Source organism: Hyperolius riggenbachi, chromosome 2, assembly GCF_040937935.1.
Source record: "Hyperolius riggenbachi isolate aHypRig1 chromosome 2, aHypRig1.pri, whole genome shotgun sequence".
In the NCBI taxonomy this organism is placed as follows: Eukaryota; Metazoa; Chordata; class Amphibia; order Anura; family Hyperoliidae; genus Hyperolius; species Hyperolius riggenbachi.
The window spans coordinates 196878902-196896846 of NC_090647.1; the positions used below are offsets into that span (position 1 = coordinate 196878902).

Sequence of the window (17945 nt, forward strand, 5' to 3'; positions counted from 1 at the left end):
CAGCTCCGTCTTCTGATGGCGCCGAAGTTATTTATTGTGTGCCGCTATAGTCGTAGTTCCCATTACGGTGTATGGTGCACCCAGACCTCCTGTGCTGTCTTCCTTGTGTTCGCTATACAATGGGCTCTATTCACAAAACTTCTCATAAATGACTTATCACCTAATTGATTAAAATAAACTTTCAGCACAATTACAAGCAAAATAATCGCTCAAAGTAAGTTGTTCCTGATTATTTTAATTTTAATATTACTTTTCTTAGCTTCATTATATTATACTTTTGCTCTTTGGAAGCTTAAAAATGTAAAATAGGTGAAAACTGCGGAAACCGGTTGAAAAAGCTTTGTCAATCATGTCCAAAATTGTTGCAAATGCAACCATCACTGGATAAGTTTCTTAGATACACAAAAAAAAATGTTAGGGTGAGACGACAGATAGCAATCATTCTGATTTTTATACAGTACAGCACTTTGTGTTAAATACTTTTCTATAAATATTTTGGATAGTGAAATGAATCATCTGAGTTTCCATTAGCCGTTAAAGGGAATTTTGCTTTGATATAAAGGAGGCCATACACTAGCCGACCAACCAACCAATCGACCATCCAATTCGATAATTATAATCGAATTGGATGAAAATTGGTGCTGCCAAGTGCATGCCCGACCGACAAACTGGTTGATCTCGCATGCTGGAAGATGTCGGGCCAAAGTTGGTTGGTTGGGTGCGCAGCGGTACGGCGGCCGAATTGCGAACGAGCGACAAGACAACGAAACCCCCGCCACTGCCGCCGCAATGTATTAATGTATGTAGTGTAGTGCATTTATACATTACCTGTCCGGTGTCAGCCTCCACGCGGTTTCCGTCCATATCGCCGGGTTCCGCATACACGCCGGCGGCACATAGCGTCTGACGTCAGATGCTATGCGCCGCTAGCATGTATGCGGCTGTTACCCGGCGAGATGCACGGACACCGTGCGGAAGCTGCTATAGGACAGGTAATGTATAAATGCACTACACTACATACATTTATACATTTTGGGGGCAGTGGCGGATCAGACGCGGCGGCTCAGCCGATTCCCCGATGATTTCATGCTGAAATAGGACGGGAATCGGCATGAAGTGTATGAGCAGATTCGACTAGAGGCAAATTTATCTCTAATCAGATTCGATTAGAGATAAATTTGTCTCTTGGTCGAATCTGCCCATAATCGTTTTAATGTATGGCCACCTTAAAGGGGAACTGAAGTGAGAGTTATATGGTGGCTGCCATATTTATCTCCTTTTAAACAATACCAGTTGCCTGGCTGTCCTGCTGATCTATTTGGCTATAATAGTTGCTGAATCACACCAGAAACAAGCATGCAGCTAATCTTGTCAGATCTGATAATAATGTCAGAAACACCTGATCTGCTGCATACTTGTTCAGGGGCTATGGCTAAAAGTATTAGAGGCAGAGGCTCAGCAGGACAGCCAGGCAACTGGTATTGCTTAAAAGAAAATAAATATGGCAGCCTCTACATACTTCTCACTTCAGTTGTCCTTTAAGTGTGCTTTGGATTACAAGCAAGTTTCTGGAACAAAATATACTCGCAAACCAAGGCTCCACTGTACTGTATTTGATCTGTACATTTATTTACCTGCCTAGTGTCCTGGTTTAAGCACCTACCATATACCCTTGGGTAAATCTGGCACCAGCATGTTTATCATTAATAATTAGTAGCGCAAAATAGCCAAAGGACCTGGGATCTGAAATGGGATTTATTTTTATATTAGGCAGTAATTTGCAAAGATGTTTGACAGATCAGCATGCCAGCCATTAAAGTTTTGACTGCAGTATAAGTAGACTGTTAACATTTTTACATAAGCAATATGAGCTTCTGTCAGTTGAGACAACAGTAATTGTGGCGGATGTGTATTTGTCAGTGTAACAGAGGAAAATACCATTGCCTCATAATCCTTTTTATTCTCTGCTTGTACTTCAATAGTGGAGTAATCATCTTCCTGGGAATGTAATGCAGAATGATCGTAAGAAGATTAAAGTAAATGTATATATTACACTCAGTAATTCAGCAATAGCATTATTTTTGTATAAGCACTGTACATTTTGGGTGATTAAAAGATTATCTTGACAATGTGTGGGTCAGGCAGCAGTGTGTTCTGTCAGAAGACACTCACTAGCAGTGTCACTCAGTCTGAGAAGCAATTAGTAATGCATGTGAAAAGATTGTGACATTCTCCTTCTATTTAATAATGTCTTAAAAATGATGATTAGTATTACCCTGCATAAACCTTTTCATTAAACCAAAGTTGAATACATGGCACTGGTACAGGCTGGCTGCATAGATTAGACAAGACCATCAATTCTATTGAAAACCCATTAAAGATGAAGGACCCTCCCAAACATCGATTGGAAAGGCAATTTGTCCTGTAGATGAATGTGGCCAATGATCAGTGAAGCTACTTACCCACTGGTACCCCCCCCCCCCCCCTTTCCTTATTTACTTGCCCAATTAATTACTCTGCTGTGGCAGGCAAATATGTAATCATTCTTCTAAGCAAGGTGCCATACTCCCACCCCCACCACATCTACTTTTTCAATTGATTGAGGAATGATCTTTTGATGGTCTTTTGGATATTTAAACATTGTTTGCACAGTAGTCGCTTGTTACAACTAAGATACCTTTGGGGATTGGGAATGATTCAACAGCACTACTGTTGAAGGTGGACATGGTGTCTGCTGGCTTTTTTCCCCACATTTTGCCTCCCACGCTTGCCTAGGGCCTGGCTGCCAGACACCACCTAGGTGCCACACCCTTTTCAATGAGCAGACACAGGAGGGACAGGAGGGATGATGTTAGATAGGCCAGCCACATACTGTTCCACAATTCCTCTGTAGTCATTATGGAATAAAGAACAACTAGAAGATGTAGGCTTGTTCCTCCAGTTGGTTACAGTAGGAGAATGAGTTGCAGAAATTAGCCCATCTCCCTCTTCCATACAGTAAAGTTGGAAGGTGGGTAAGTGAGGGTAATCGCCTCACCCCTTCTAGAATTTGATGCGGGATGCCAGGCAGCCTTGCTCAGGAAGACCCTGGGCCTCAGGACCAAATAAGATCACTATGGGTTTGAGGGAGTTGGATGTATTAAAAAGTCATATTCTCCCATCCACTTGAATTCTCTGTTATTTATGCTCTCCAAATATCCGTATTGTGGCATAGCAGCCAGCTATGATGTTTAGTCAATGAGATAGTGGCAGAGAACATATTTAATTTAATTCCTAAATTGCTAAATGCCTCATGCAACCTTTTTTTTTTTTTTTTCCTAGCTCATCTGAGTTCTACTTGCCCTTGAGGAACTATGCCAAGAAAGGTTTGCAAGCCTCTAGGAATTTTGTGGAGTTCAACATAAATTAAATCCTGATCTAATCTTCACCTATAACAGTAAAGACTGTCTCATTTTAGAAATAATTAATACAAGAATTTACTCTGTCGAATCTCTATTGAATAATTTTTTTAAACGCTCATAGCTGAAATCCATAAAATTCCTGGAGGTTTTCTCATATACATGTTAACACCAGGCAGCGTTGGATTGGCTTCAGGAGTGGGCACAGGGGAAGTATAGTCCTCCACTTTCAGAGGTCTTTTATTGTGGCAGTATTGGTAATAAGCTCTCTACATTTAGCTGCTCTACTTTCCGCATGCTACAGATTTAATGGCACACCTTCATTAGTGCAAACATGTTTCTTGTATTAGTGGGCATTTAAGATGTAGCCATGGTGTATGTTTAGTTTAGGGAGCACATGGTTCCAGTTAGCTTAAACATTGTTCATTTGCATTGAAGGATCTTATGACGCATTAGAAGGCTGGCTTGTGTGGTCTGACTGCAGGTCAGTTTTCTTTTATTGCTCTTTTACATTGTGGTCTATATTTAGGTTTGGCCATATATGGAAATAGATTTCCACATGCCGGTTAAGATTTTGGCGCGGTTGGATTCAGTTTGGTTGTTAATGGTATGGTATAGAAATAATAGCAGCAAAGTAGCTCTGAAAATATGACTGTATGGAAAATACCAGCTGATTCCCATTTTCTTTTTTTCTGATGAATTGTTGATGGGCTTCAGACATTAAAGTGAACCTCCAGACTATAAATCGACTCAGCAGCACTGAAAAGGCTTGGTGTTTCTTTAACAGTTTCACAGCATCAGAACTTTGTTTCTCTTATACAAGCCTCATTTTTAACTGCACAGAAAAAAACTGCCCGGGCATTTTTCCCCTGATGCTGTGCAAAGCATGATGGGATTTCTGATGTTGTTGTTCTCGTTCTGCTGTTTTGGTGCATTTTTTTTTATTTGACATTCGAAGCATAGCGCGTGCAGCTGGGAGGGGTTATCAGGACACACGACAGTTGGAACTGTGTCTCATGCTCCCTGTCACCTCCTTTCAACCAAAAAGATGGCTGCCCCCATGACAAAGATGGCAGCCCCCATGAATCACAAACATTTGCCTGTTCTTTTAAAACAGGGTGGGTAAAAGATTATATTACCTATCTAATCTATTTAATATAACTAATGTAACTTAACCAGCAAAGAGAGTCCAGGTTAGCACACCATTGGAAGATTCAAGTTTCTTCAATTTATTGCTTCATAAGCACATAGATATGACAATTGTTTCGGGGCCAACAACGGGTCCTCTTCTTCAGATTTGCACTATCTGAAGAAGGGGACCCGTTGTTGGCCCCGAAACAATTGTCATATTCTATGTGCTTATGAAGCAATAAATTGAAGAAACTTGAATCTTCCAATGGTGTGCTAACCTGGACTCTCTTTGCTGGTTATAATTTTGGATGTTTGGGCTCAGCATCCACAGGTTACAGCACCCACATCAGGGTAAGGTGTGCCACCTCTACAACACCATTGCATTAACTAATGTAACTTAATGACAGTATGTTTGTTTAGGCTGAAGTTCCCCTTTAAGCACTGTAGAATTTTGAAAGCTAATTTTAGGACCAGGAGGATGAGGATTCTGGGAAAACCTGTCTATAAACGTAATACTGTTGTTGTGTTTTCAAAGACAATATATTTAAAGCTTTAGTTCACCTTTTCACCCTTCTAGATATTTTTGTAATGTCAGTACATGTAAATAGGGAACTAATTGATGCAGCTGTACCAGAAAATTTCTCTGGAAATCTCAGTCACATGACCCAGAGATCTCTGTGCAGTTTATTCATCTGCACAGTGTCAAACAAACTTCTGCTTTAATAATTGATCGACCAATGGGGATGATTTAAGCAAGGAATAGTTTAAAGCTATGTGAAGTGTCTATTTCTGCCCTGAATTTCCTGTCTCCAAGACCACCAGATCCACAGTGTCTTTATGGAGGTCCCAAGAAAAAGAAGTGACACTAGTGTAAATGACTGGGGGGGGGGGGGGGGGGGGTTGGGGTCCGATTTTACTATACGACATCAACCATTGCTGCACTGTGTGGGTGTTGCGTGAGGCATCCGTTATTTTTGTGCTTGTGTTGGGATTTGAAAGAGACCAGTTCTTTGGTTCTAGGAACAATTTGACAAGAATTATAATGCTGTTTAATCTGACTGACTAAATTGGTCTTCAAGATGGCTTGTTGTAGTTGTGTGATGTCAGAAATCAAGGAAGCTGGCTTTTCATTTGCCAGTCCAGTGGATTCTGTGTTCATTGAGCATCAGTTGCCTGCATATGGCGGGAAACAAACAGCAGCATATAATCCAGGCCACTGACTCTATGGGAGCCAGTGAATGGCTGGAGAAGTGTACGTCTTTGTTTACGCAGGAGGAGGGCTGGCAGTGTTCCATATTTGCAGCTCTAGCTTTTTAGCACATTTATTTTGCTTCATTATTAGGTAGGATTGACTTTGTAATACTGGTTCTTCTCCTGTGCTTGTTAATCTCTTTACTCTGTAATGCTGGGCATACACGGCTTATTTTTGCCGCTGGATTCTCCCGTTCGATCTTTTCGCTGCTCGATTCTACAGTCGATTCTCTTATCTTCCGCTCGTTTTTTAAAAATCTTTTTCCATTCACTGCTATCACAAATCGAGCGGCGAAATGATTGAGCGGGAGATCGGACATGTCGGAAATGATCTATCGAGCCATCTAAATGGCTCAAAAAACGAACCGTGTTTTCCCAGCATTAGGTCTGAGAAAGGGATTAATTGGAAGAGGTGTACTGTGTGAGACAGCAATGCTCACTGAATGCTCCGCAAGTGGGGCCTTGCAAAATAACATACTAGCACTGTCTCTGAAATGGATAACACTATCTGCATATCTGCAAAACTCTGTAATTTGCAAAAATAGACTCTGTATCCCGTATGTAGACTTCCTTAGCAGCGCAGACCCCAAGATTACAGCAGCCCCCAATTCCTTTTGATGCATCAGCAAGAGAGCTCAGTTTGTGACAATCCCAGTTTGCGTGTACAAGGCTTTTGTCTAGAATAACCTTTTGCTCTTTCTTGGTTTTTAACATATCAGTTTTACTTGTTTTAATATAACAAAAACAAAGAGCACATTAACGTGTACCTGAAGTAATACTAACCTCAGTAGACTGAAGCCTCCGGATAGTCCAGTCCTCACTACATGTTCTATTGCTGGGTCCCTGTGAGCATATTTGACAACAGCTTGGGTACAGAAGGTAAAGCTAAAGGGTCTTTACCATTATCACAGCAGGATGAATTCAGAACATACCTAAAAAGTAAAGAACAAGGACTAGCAATGGTGGATGCTTTTATGGGAAGATGAGGATTTTTTTTGTTTCTTTCTGTACAGGTTACATTTAGCTTATGTGCAGTCACACTTTAAGTGAGTCATTTATGAAAGGGACAGTAGTTCCAACCGTTTGCCTTTGGAGGGTACTCTGACTGCTATCCTGCTTTTTTCACATGATACCTTTGATTGACCTGGGGAAGTTGGTAGTGGTCCATGGAATGGGGGTGTCATTTGAATTACATGTTGTAATGCTTATTTGGGGTTTACTCTTTTTTGGATGTAATGCCACAGTTTATCCTCCCTTTTAGATGTTTTTATTTAAAGTTTATTTACCATTCATACTACTGTTTGTACCGTCCCATCTTTTGATAGAAGGTTGAGTTTCCTTCTCTTCTTTTTATTTTTTAGAATGTGACTTCCTAGGGGACAGAGTCAGGTGACCCATATTGTGAGTACTGCTCTATGTACAGATATGTTATACCTAATAGGTATATGAAAGTACTTCACAAGAATTGGCTCTAGGCTTTGTTTTTTTGTTTTTGAGATACCCCTGCAGTGGTACTTACAGAAGGAAGTGTGATTCTCTACATGTTTGCATCAGTAGCTGGAGCTGAAGGTGTTCTAACTGTTAATATGAATTGGTGTCTGCAGATTCCACCAGAACATGGAAAATGACTGAATGCTTCCTGATCTTAGCCAAGTTATAAGCGCCTCTACAAAGAGCTTTTCATATACGGGGATACCTGTTGTGTGTTTTTCACTAGAAAGAGTTGTATAAATCACTTATATTAGCTAATAAGTAATATTTCGCACAGCAAGATTTTTTTTAAGCTTGAGGGAATGTATATCTGCTTTCCTTGCATACGCCAAGCTTCTGCTAAACCCCCACAGTCTATGCATAAGATCTGTTGTCTGTCAGACTGGGAGTAAAGGCATGTCTCTTCCTCCCCTCCAGCCACCCACCATGTTTACCGGTTCACTGTTGTGGTCACCTGACATTGCAGAGGGCCTGGGCTCTAAAAAGAAGACATCCGTGTATGAGGGGAACTTATCTATGAGGGGAACTGTTGCACCAGGTGTTTTGATTTTAAAGGACCACTATTGTGAAAAATTGTAAATTTTAAAATGCATTTAAACACATCCAAATGATAAGTCAGAATCAGAATCAATTTATTCGCCGAGTACGACAGGCATTTCACCCGGAATTTTTTGTGGTACACACGGCATGGAAGGTCTGTTATACAGATAAAGAAGGCATTTAGGAGTATAGAGTAAAATGCAGGAGTTAACAGTAGTCTAGGAAGCAGAGAAAATACAACATAGCGAGCGTAGTTAAGGAGGTTACAACATAGTTTGGCAGCAGTGCGAGACTAGCGTGTTTAGCAAGGGTGGTGATTTGAGTTTAGCAGGCGGACGGCTTGGGGAAAGAAAGTGTTTAAATGTCTGGTGGTCTTGGTCGGGATAGATCTGTATCGGCGACCCAATGGCAGGCGGTCAAAGTAGCGACTGCCGGGGTGGGAGGGGTCATTCCATATTTTATTTGTTCTCGACCACAGTCTGGAGGTGTGTAGGAGGTCCAGAGGTGGTAAGGGTGACCCAATTATTCTTTCCGCTGCATTGATTACTCTCTGAAGCTTGAGTCTGTCACTCACGGTAGCGCCTGCGTACCAGACGATAATGCAGGAGCAAAGAATGGACTCAATGGTGGCAGTGTAAAAAACTGTCATTAATTCCCGCGGCATCCCAAATTTCCTCAGCTGCCTCAGGAGGTACAACCTTTGCTGGGCCTTCTTCTGGACTTTGGAGGTGTTCTCGGCCCACTTTAAGTCATTGGTAATAGTGGCACCTAGAAAGTGGACACTGGACACCCTGGAGACGTCGGTACCTTCAATGGAGACTGGGTTGAGTGTGGGAGGACGCCTTCTGAAATCCACTATCAGTTCAACTGTCTTTGCTGCGTTGAGTACAAGCTGGTTGTCCTTAAAGAGAATCTGTACTCTGAAATTCTTACAATAAAAAGCATACCATTCTATTCATTATGTGCTCCTGGTCCCCTCTCTGCTGTTTCTGCCATTCTCTGCTGCAAACCTGGCTTGTAATTGCCAGTTTTAGGCAGTGTTTACAAACAAACTAACCAGCTTCTAATAGGCTCAGCTAAGCAGAGTGTGTTAGTCACACAGAGCCTGCAGGGGGTGTGTACAGCTTCTAGCTAATCACAAGCAGCCCTGCACATTCCAGTCTGACTGCCTCAGCCTGACTGTGCCGACTATAGAGAGAAGATTAGATCATATAACAGAGATAACACAGCTACTGTGCAATTAGGAAAAGCTGCAGTAAGCCAGACCACATTAGAAAAGGCATAGGAACTTATAGCATAGAAGAAATAAAGATAAACAATTTGTTACAGAGTCTCTTTAAAGGAGAAGACCTCTCTGGGGGAGTACACTGGCCTGCAGTTTATGATGAGGAGCTCGATGTCTGGAGTGCAGCATTTGAACAGGGTAGAGATGTTGGTGCACCAAGCAGTGTTGATATAGAGGCAGATGCCACCTCCTTTACTTTTACCAGATAGGGACAGATCGCGGTCCGCTCGGACAAGGTTGTATTCCGGAAGGAGAAAAGAGTTGTCCGGGATGTTGTTCTTTAGCCAGGTCTCCGTGAAGCAGAGGATAGTTGTGCACCCATCAAGCTCGTGTTTGCTGCCGAGTAGAATAAGCAGTTCGTCTAGCGTGTTTGGGAGTGATCGGACATTTGCTAGTAGAATGGCAGGGAGAGGTGTGCGCAGGCCTCTCCTTTTGAGTCTCACAAGTGCACCCGACCTGCAGCCTCTGTAGCTGTGTTTGTTGGGGGCCCACTTGGTGGTGCTGGTGAGGTGATTGAGGTGGGCCCAGACCGTTCTCTGGCAGCATGGACTTCCCATTTCAGAAGTTCCTCCCGGGAGTGGGTTATGGCATGCTGCACTGGAAAAGAGTTTGGCTTTACCCGGATGTGACTCGTGTGGCCCCACGTGGCCTGGCTGGTGGAGCGTACGTGTGGCTGCTGTGGGTTTCCGGTGGGCATAGCTGCCTAGTACTGCATTTGGGACGTGGATAGCGGATCAACACAGGGGTAGGGGGGGCAGGAGGGCACCTTTGCTGGGTGGATAGAGATGGGAGGAGAAGCAGTTCAGCATCCAGCCCGGAAAGGCCCTTGCAAGCAGGGAACGAGAGGAGGAGCGCTTTGTGGGAGCAGGATGCAGCAGGAGCAGGAGGCCGAGCCCCGAAGCCCTGGGCCGGTTGGGCCTTAGTGAGTGGCCGTCTCAAGTGGCCAGTGCAGGAAAAGTAAGGGCCCAATTCACAGAGTATAATAAAAGAAGAGGCACTCACAGGTAGCTGCTGGTTTGGAGATCTGGTGATGGTGATGATCCAATTTGCTGAGTCCTCTGTTGCAGGCTGTTGTTCCTTTAAGGACCTGGAGGGAGGCAGGCTGTTGTTCCTTTAAGGAGCCGGGGGAGGCAGGCCACGTGGGCAGCACGTGGTGGAAGGACACTAGACCTGGTCTGCTGCTTGGAGCTGCATGTGGAGGGTCGATGCAGCAGACAGCGTGTGGAGGTGATCGAGGTGCCGTTTGTGAAGCGTCCTGCAGGCAGCCGAGGGCTGAGGTCCTCTGGCGAGTTTCTGTGCGTCTTGTGCGGCTGAGCTGGAGTTCTGTGCGTCTTGTGCGGCTGAGCTGGAGTTCCTGGGAGGCGGCAGAGGTGATGGAGGATCCGAGGCCGTTGAGAGGAGGCCAGGAGAGCTGGAGCTCTGTCCGCGGGACAGGGACGTGCACTCGACCGGGACAGGGAGCTTGCAGCTGGCCGGCTGCGTCGTCGGACAGGAGCCGAGGTGAGCGCAGAGCGGTATGCGGCGGTATGAGAGGGCGGCTGCAGCTGAGATCTGTTCCGATGTCTGTGCTTAGCAAGCTCTGCTACTATTTAGAAACTACACTACACTATGCTGCACTATGTTTAACTGCTACTACCCTAACTACGCAAACTACAATCTACAGCTATCTACAAGCTAAAAAAGGTAAAAGATCAGGAGCCGTTGTGTGCCGTGGCTGCCCGTTTCCGGCGCCTGAAGTACACCCGACACATAAGTGTCTTTCTTCCAGATTAAAATGAGCCATAAATTACTTTTCTCCCATCTTGCTGTCACTTACAGTAGGTAGTAGAAATCGGAAAGAACCGACAGGTTTAGGTCTAGTCCATCTCTTCATGGGGCATTCTCAGCATGGCCTTTATGATTTATAAAAACACTCCTTGAAACGCAGTATAAGCATATAAAGATGCTGGCCAGCCTCCTTGCTTTGCTCACTGCACACTTTTTAGCAGTTGGATGGTGAAACTGCCATTCACTAAGTGCTTTTAAAAATAACGAATACCCTGATAATCCCGATGAGGAGATGGGCTAGTCCAAAATCTGTTGGTTCAGTCAGATTTCTATTACCTACTGTAAGTGACAGCAACATAGGAGAAAAGTAAGTTATGGCTTATTTCACTCTGGAAGAAATGTACGGTACTTCATATTTGTGTGTTTTTACATGTATTTTAAATGTTACAATCTGCGCAATGGGGTCCTTAACCACTTAAGGACTGCAGTCATAAAACCCCTTAAGGACCAGAGCCTTTTTTTCCATTCGGACCACTGCAGCTTTCACGGTTTATTGCTCAGTCATACAACCTACCACCTAAATGAATTCTACCTCCTTTTCTTGTCACTAATACAGCTTTCTTTCGGTGCTATTTGATTGCTGCTGCGAGTTTTAGTTTTTATTATATTCATCAAAAAAGACATGAATTTTGTAAAAAAAATGACTTTTTTTAACTTTCTGTGCTGACATTTTTCAAATAAAGTAAAATTTCCTATACATTTGAGCGCGAAAGTTATTCTGCTACATGTCTTTGATAAAAAAAAAACCCATTCAGTGTATATTTATTGGATTGGGTAAAAGTTATAGCGTTTACAAACTATGGTGCCAAAAGTGAATTTTCCCATTTTCAAGCATCTCTGACTTTTCTGCGCACCTGTCAGGTTTCATGAGGGGCTAAAATTCCAGGATAGTACAAATCCCCCCCAAATGACCCCATTTTGGAAAGAAGACATCCCAAAGTATTCAGTGAGAGGCATGGTGAGTTCATAGAAGATTTTATTTTTTGTCACAAGTTAGCGGAAAATGACACTTTGTAACAAAAAAAAAAAAAAGTTTCCATTTCTTCTAACTTGCGACAAAAAAAAATGAAATCTGCCACGGACTCACTATGCTACTCTCTGAATACCTTGAAGTGTCTACTTTCCAAAATGGGGTCATTTGTGGGGTGTGTTCACTGTCCTGGCATTTTGGGGGGTGCCTAATTGTAAGCACCCCTGTAAAGCCTAAAGATGCTCATTGGACTTTGGGCCCCTTAGCGCAGTTAGGCTGCAAAAAAGTGCCACACATGTGGTATTGCCGTACTCAGGAGAAGTAGTATAATGTGTTTTGGGGTGTATTTTTACACATACCCATGCTGGGTGGGAGAAATATCTCCGTAAATGACAATTGTTTTCTTTTTTTAACACACAATTGTCAATTTATAGAGATATTTCTCCCACTCAGCATGGGTATGTGGAAAAATACACCCCAAAACACATTATACTACTTCTCCTGAGTACGGCGATACCACATGTGTGGCACTTTTTTGCACCCTAACTGCGCTAAGGGGCCCAAAGTCCAATGAGTACCTTTAGGATTTCACAGGTCATTTTGAGAAATTTCGTTTCAAGACTGCTCCTCACGGTTTAGGGCCCCTAAAATGCCAGGACAGTATAGGAATCCCACAAATTACCCCATTTTAGAAAGAAGACACCCCAAGGTATTCCATTAGGAGGATGGTGAGTTCATAGAAGATTTTTTTTTTTTGTCACAAGTTAGCGGAAATTGATTTTAATTGTTTTTTTTCACAAAGTGTCATTTTCTGCTAACTTGTGACAAAAATAAAATCTTCTATGAACTCACCATACTCCTAACGGAATACCTTGGGGTGTCTTCTTTCTAAAATGGGGTCATTTGTGGGGTTCCTATACTGCCCTGGCATTTTAGGGGCCCTAAACCGTGAGGAGTAGTCTTGAAACCAAATGTCGCAAAATGACCTGTGAAATCCTAAAGGTACTCATTGGACTTTGGGCCCCTTAGCGCACTTAGGGTGCAAGAAAGTGCCACACATGTGGTACCGCCGTACTCAGGAGAAGTAGTATAATGTGTTTTGGGGTGTATTTTTACACATACAGATGCTAGGTGGGAGAAATATCTCTGTAAATGACAATTATTTGATTTTTTTTACACACAATTGTCCATTTACAGAGAGATTTCTCCCACCCAGCATGGGTATGTATAAAAATACACCTCAAAACACATTATACTACTTCTTCTGAGTACGGCGATACCACATGTGTGACACTTTTTTGCAACCTAGGTGCGCTAAGGGGCCTAACGTCCTATTCACAGGTCATTTTGAGGCATTTGGATTCTAGACTACTCCTCACGGTTTAGGGTCCCTAAAATGCCAGGGCAGTATAGGAACCCCACAAGTGACCCCATTTTAGAATGAAGACACCCCAAGGTATTCCGTTAGGGGTATGGTGAGTTCATAGAAGATTTTTTTTTTTGTCACAAGTTAGCGGAAAATGACACTTTGTGGAAAAAAAAAACAATACATATCAATTTCCGCTAACTTGTGACAAAAAATAAAATCTTCTATGAACTCACCATACTCCTAACGGAATACCTTGGGGTGTCTTCTTTCTAGAATGGGGTCATTTGTGGGGTTCCAATACTGCCCTGGCATTTTAGGGGCCCTAAATCGTGAGTAGTCGTCTTAAACCCAAATGTCTCAAAATGACCTGTGAAATCCTAAAGGTACTCACTGGACTTTGGGCCCCTTAGCACAGTTAGGCTGCAAAAAAGTGTCACACATGTGGTATCGCCGTACTCAGAAGAAGTAGTATAATGTGTTTTGTGGTGTATTTTTACATATAACCATGCTGGGTGGGAGAAATATCTCTGTAAATGACACATTTTTGATTTTTTTTACACACAATTGTCCATTTACAGAGAGATTTCTCCCACCCAGCATGGGTATGTGTAAAAATACACCACAAAACACATTATACTACTTCTCCTGAGTATGGCGATACTACATGTGTGACACTTTTTTGCAGCCTAGGTGCGCTAAGGGGCCTAACGTCCTATTCACAGGTCATTTTGAGGCATTTGTTTTCTAGACTACTCCCCACGGTTTAGGGCCCCTAAAATGCCAGGGCAGTATAGGAACCCCACAAGTGACCCCATTTTAGAAAGACGACACCCCAAGGTATTCCGTTAGGGGTATGGTGAGTTCATAGAAGATTTTATTTTTTGTCACAAGTTAGTGAAAACTGACACTTTGTGAAAAAAACAATAAAAATCCAATTTCCGCTAACTTTTGACAAAAAATAAAATCTTCTATGAACTCATCATACACCTAACAGAATACCTTGGGGTGTCTTCTTTCTAAAATGGGGTCACTTGTGGGGTTCCTATACTGCCCTGGCATTTTACGGGCCCAAAACTGTGAGTAGTGTGGAAACCAAATTTCTCAAAATGACTGTTCAGGGGTATAAGCATCTGCAAATTTTGATGACAGGTGGTCTATGAGAGGGCAAATTTTGTGGAAACGGTCATAAGCAGGGTGGCCTCTTAGATGACAGGATGTATTGGGCCTGATCTGATGGATAGGAGTGCTAGGGGGGTGACAGGAGGTGATTGATGGGTGTCTCAGGGGGCGGTTAGAGGGGAAAATAGATGCAATCAATGCACTGGGGAGGTGATCGGAAGGGGGTCTGAGGGGGATCTGAGGGTTTGGCCGAGTGATCAGGAGCCCACACGGGGCAAATTAGGGCCTGATCTGATGGGTAGGTGTGCTAGGGGGTGACAGGAGGTGATTTATGGGTGTCTCAAGGTGTGATTAGAGGGGGGAAATAGATGCAAGCAATGCACTAGCGAGGTGATCAGGGCTGGGGTCTGAGGGCGTTCTGAGGTGTGGGCGGGTGATTGGGTGCCCGCAAGGGGCAGATTAGGGTCTAATCTGATGGGTAACAGTGACAGGTGGTGATAGGGGGTGATTGATGGGTAATTAGTGGGTGTTTAGAGGAGAGAATAGATGTAAACGATGGATTTGGGAGGTGATCTGATGTCGGATCTGCGGGCGATCTATTGGTGTGGGTGGGTGATCAGATTGCCCGCAAGGGGCAGGTTAGGGGCTGATTGATGGGTGGCAGTGACAGGGGGTGATTGATGGGTGGCAGTGACAGGGGGTGATTGACAGGTGATCAGTGGGTTATTACAGGGAAGAACGGATGTAAATAATGCACTGGCGAATCGATAAGGGGGGGGGGGGGTTGAGGGCAATCTGAGTGTGTGGGCGGGCGATTGGGTGCCCGCAAGGGTCTAATCTGATGGGTAACAGTGACAGGTGGTGATAGGGGGTGATTGATGGGTGATTGATGGGTAATTAGTGGGTGTTTAGAGGAGAGAATAGATGTAAACGATGGATTTGGGAGGTGATCTGATGTCGGATCTGCGGGCGATCTATTGGTGTGGGTGGGTGATCAGATTGCCCGCAAGGGGCAGGTTAGGGGCTGATTGATGGGTGGCAGTGACAGGGGGTGATTGACGGGTGATTGACAGGTGATTGACAGGTGATTGACAGTTAATCAGGGGGGATAGATGCATACAGTACGCAGGGGGGGGAGGGTCTGGGGGGGTCTGGGGAGAATCTGAGGGGTGGGGGGGTGATCAGGAGGGAGCAGGGGGCAGTTTAGGGACTAAAAAAAAAAATAGCGTTGACAGATAGTGACAGGGAGTGATTGATGGGTGATTAGGGGGGTGATTGTGTGCAAATGGTGGTCTGGGGGGTGGGCAGGGGGGGGTCTGAGGGGTACTGTGGGCGATCAGGGGGCAGGGGGGGGCAGATCAGTGTGTTTGGGTGCAGACTAGGGTGGCTGCAGCCTGCCCTGGTGGTCCCTCGGACACTGGGACCACCAGGGCAGGAGGCAGCCTGTATAATACACTTTGTATACATTACAAAGTGTATTATACACTTTGTAGCGGCGATCGCGGGGTTAACAACCCGCCGGCGCTTCCGATTGGCCGGCGGTTGACGTCGCGGGTGGGCGGAGCCTATTGCCGGTGGATGCGCGCGCATCCCAGCGCGCGATCCCCGGCCAGAGAGTGCCCCAGGACCTGACGCCAATCTGCGTTACGTGGTCCTGGGGCTGCCACTTTGCCGCCGCCAATATGAAGTAGGCGGTCGGCAAGTGGTTAAACCATTTCAGCCGCGTGGACGTGAGCTTCACGTCCGCAGCGGCAGGTGCTAGATCCACAGGGACGCGCTACTCACGTCCCTGCAGTTTAAGGGGTCTGCAGACGATCCTGCGGGCAGATGCCCGCGATCGCACTGCTGCATCTAGCAGGGGGGATTGGCTGCAGGGGACAAAAGTCCCCTGTGCCAATCCGTACATGTCCGCCGTGAATAAACACTGTTTTTGTTCAAAAACAGTGTTTATTCTGTAAATCTCCCGCCTCGATTTCCGACGCCCGATCGATAAATTTATGAATGGAAACAATGTTTCCATTCATAACCTCCCTACCACCACTGCCTACCTCACTTCCCTGGTTACAATGTAGTGATACATTGTATCCCAAGTAGCGTACATTTTACGCTAAGGGGATTTTTGCTCAGTAGGGATATCTTGTGGCCAAATAGTAAAACACACCTACTGACTTTGGGGAATTTTTATATTTATGTCAAGAGGACGTATAATTAATAAATAATGGGCTAAAAATTAGTGATGGATGTAAAACTGAAAAAATGCACCTTTATTTCCAAATAAAATATTGTCACCATACATTACACTAAGGGGTATAATTTTAACGTTGCAATAACCGGGACAAATGGCCAAATAAAATGTGTGAATTTTAATTATGGTAGCATTAATTATTTTAAAACTGTAATGGCTGAAAACTAAAAAATTATTTTTTTCCTTATTATTCCCATTATAATGCATTTAGAATAAAATAATTCTTAGCATAATTTACCACCCAAAGAAATCCTAATTGGTGGCGGAAAAAACAAGGTATAGATCATTTCGCTGTGATAAGTAGTGGTAAAGTTATTGGAGAATGAAAGTGAGAATCGCTGACAGGTGAAAATTCCTCTCGTCCATAAGGTGAGAAATCCCCGCGGGCTGAAATGGTTAATTAACACAAAACAGCAACTCACCAGCTTTTTTAAAAAAAAAAAAAAAAGTATGTATATATCTAATATCTGAGGGACAGTTAACGGACAAGACTACAGTATATTCTTTGTATAGTGCTGTGGATGATTTTCGCGCTATATAAATTCTGAATAATAATATTGTATTAAAAATATACATTACCATACAAAACACATTCGTAATGTTGTTCCTGGATAAGTTAAATAAGAAAAAAAGAAGAAAACAAAATAAAAAAAAATTATTTATATATATATATATATATATATATATATATATATATATATATATATATATATATATATATATATATATATATATATATATATATATATATATATACATACATATATATACATACATACATACATACATACATACATACATACATACATACACACATACATACATACATACATACATACATACATACATACATACATACATACATACGGATGCGAAAGTTTGGACAACGTTGTTAATCGTCATGATTTTCCTGTATAAATCGTTGGTTGTTATGATAAGAAATGTCAGTTAAATAGATCATATAGGAGACACACACAGTGATATTTGAGAAGTGAAATGAAGTTTATTGGATTTACAGAAAGTTGCAATAATTGTTTAAACAAAATTAGGCAGGTGCATAAATTTGGGCACCACAAAAAAAGAAATGAAATCAATATTTAGTAGACCCCCTGTAACAATGTGTGGTGTTTGGTGTACACTCAGAGTATTCAGATTATTGGTGATCCGCAGTATCACCAACAATGCTGATATATCCGATTATGTGGCGATCTGCGGAATCACCAATAATGCGGATATTTATACGTAACTCTGGAGACTGGTTGAAAGACAGTGGAAAACCCACCACACTGATATCTTTAAGAGGACTGGCTACCTCTAAA

The 17945-nt window shown here is 43.2% G+C and overlaps 1 protein-coding gene and 1 long non-coding RNA gene across 4 annotated transcripts in view; one reads left to right on the top strand and one right to left on the bottom strand.

Moving 5' to 3' along the window:
• The window catches only part of FARP1 (FERM, ARH/RhoGEF and pleckstrin domain protein 1), a 277097-nt gene that overhangs the window by 9577 nt on the left and 249575 nt on the right, over positions 1-17945 (top strand). The window lies entirely within an intron of this gene.
• On the bottom strand, positions 1936-11062 carry LOC137544197 (uncharacterized). The gene is made up of 3 exons (XR_011025778.1): positions 10913-11062; positions 6564-6712; positions 1936-1998 (listed from the first exon to the last, which is right to left on the bottom strand). It is a non-coding gene; the product is annotated as an uncharacterized lncRNA (long non-coding RNA).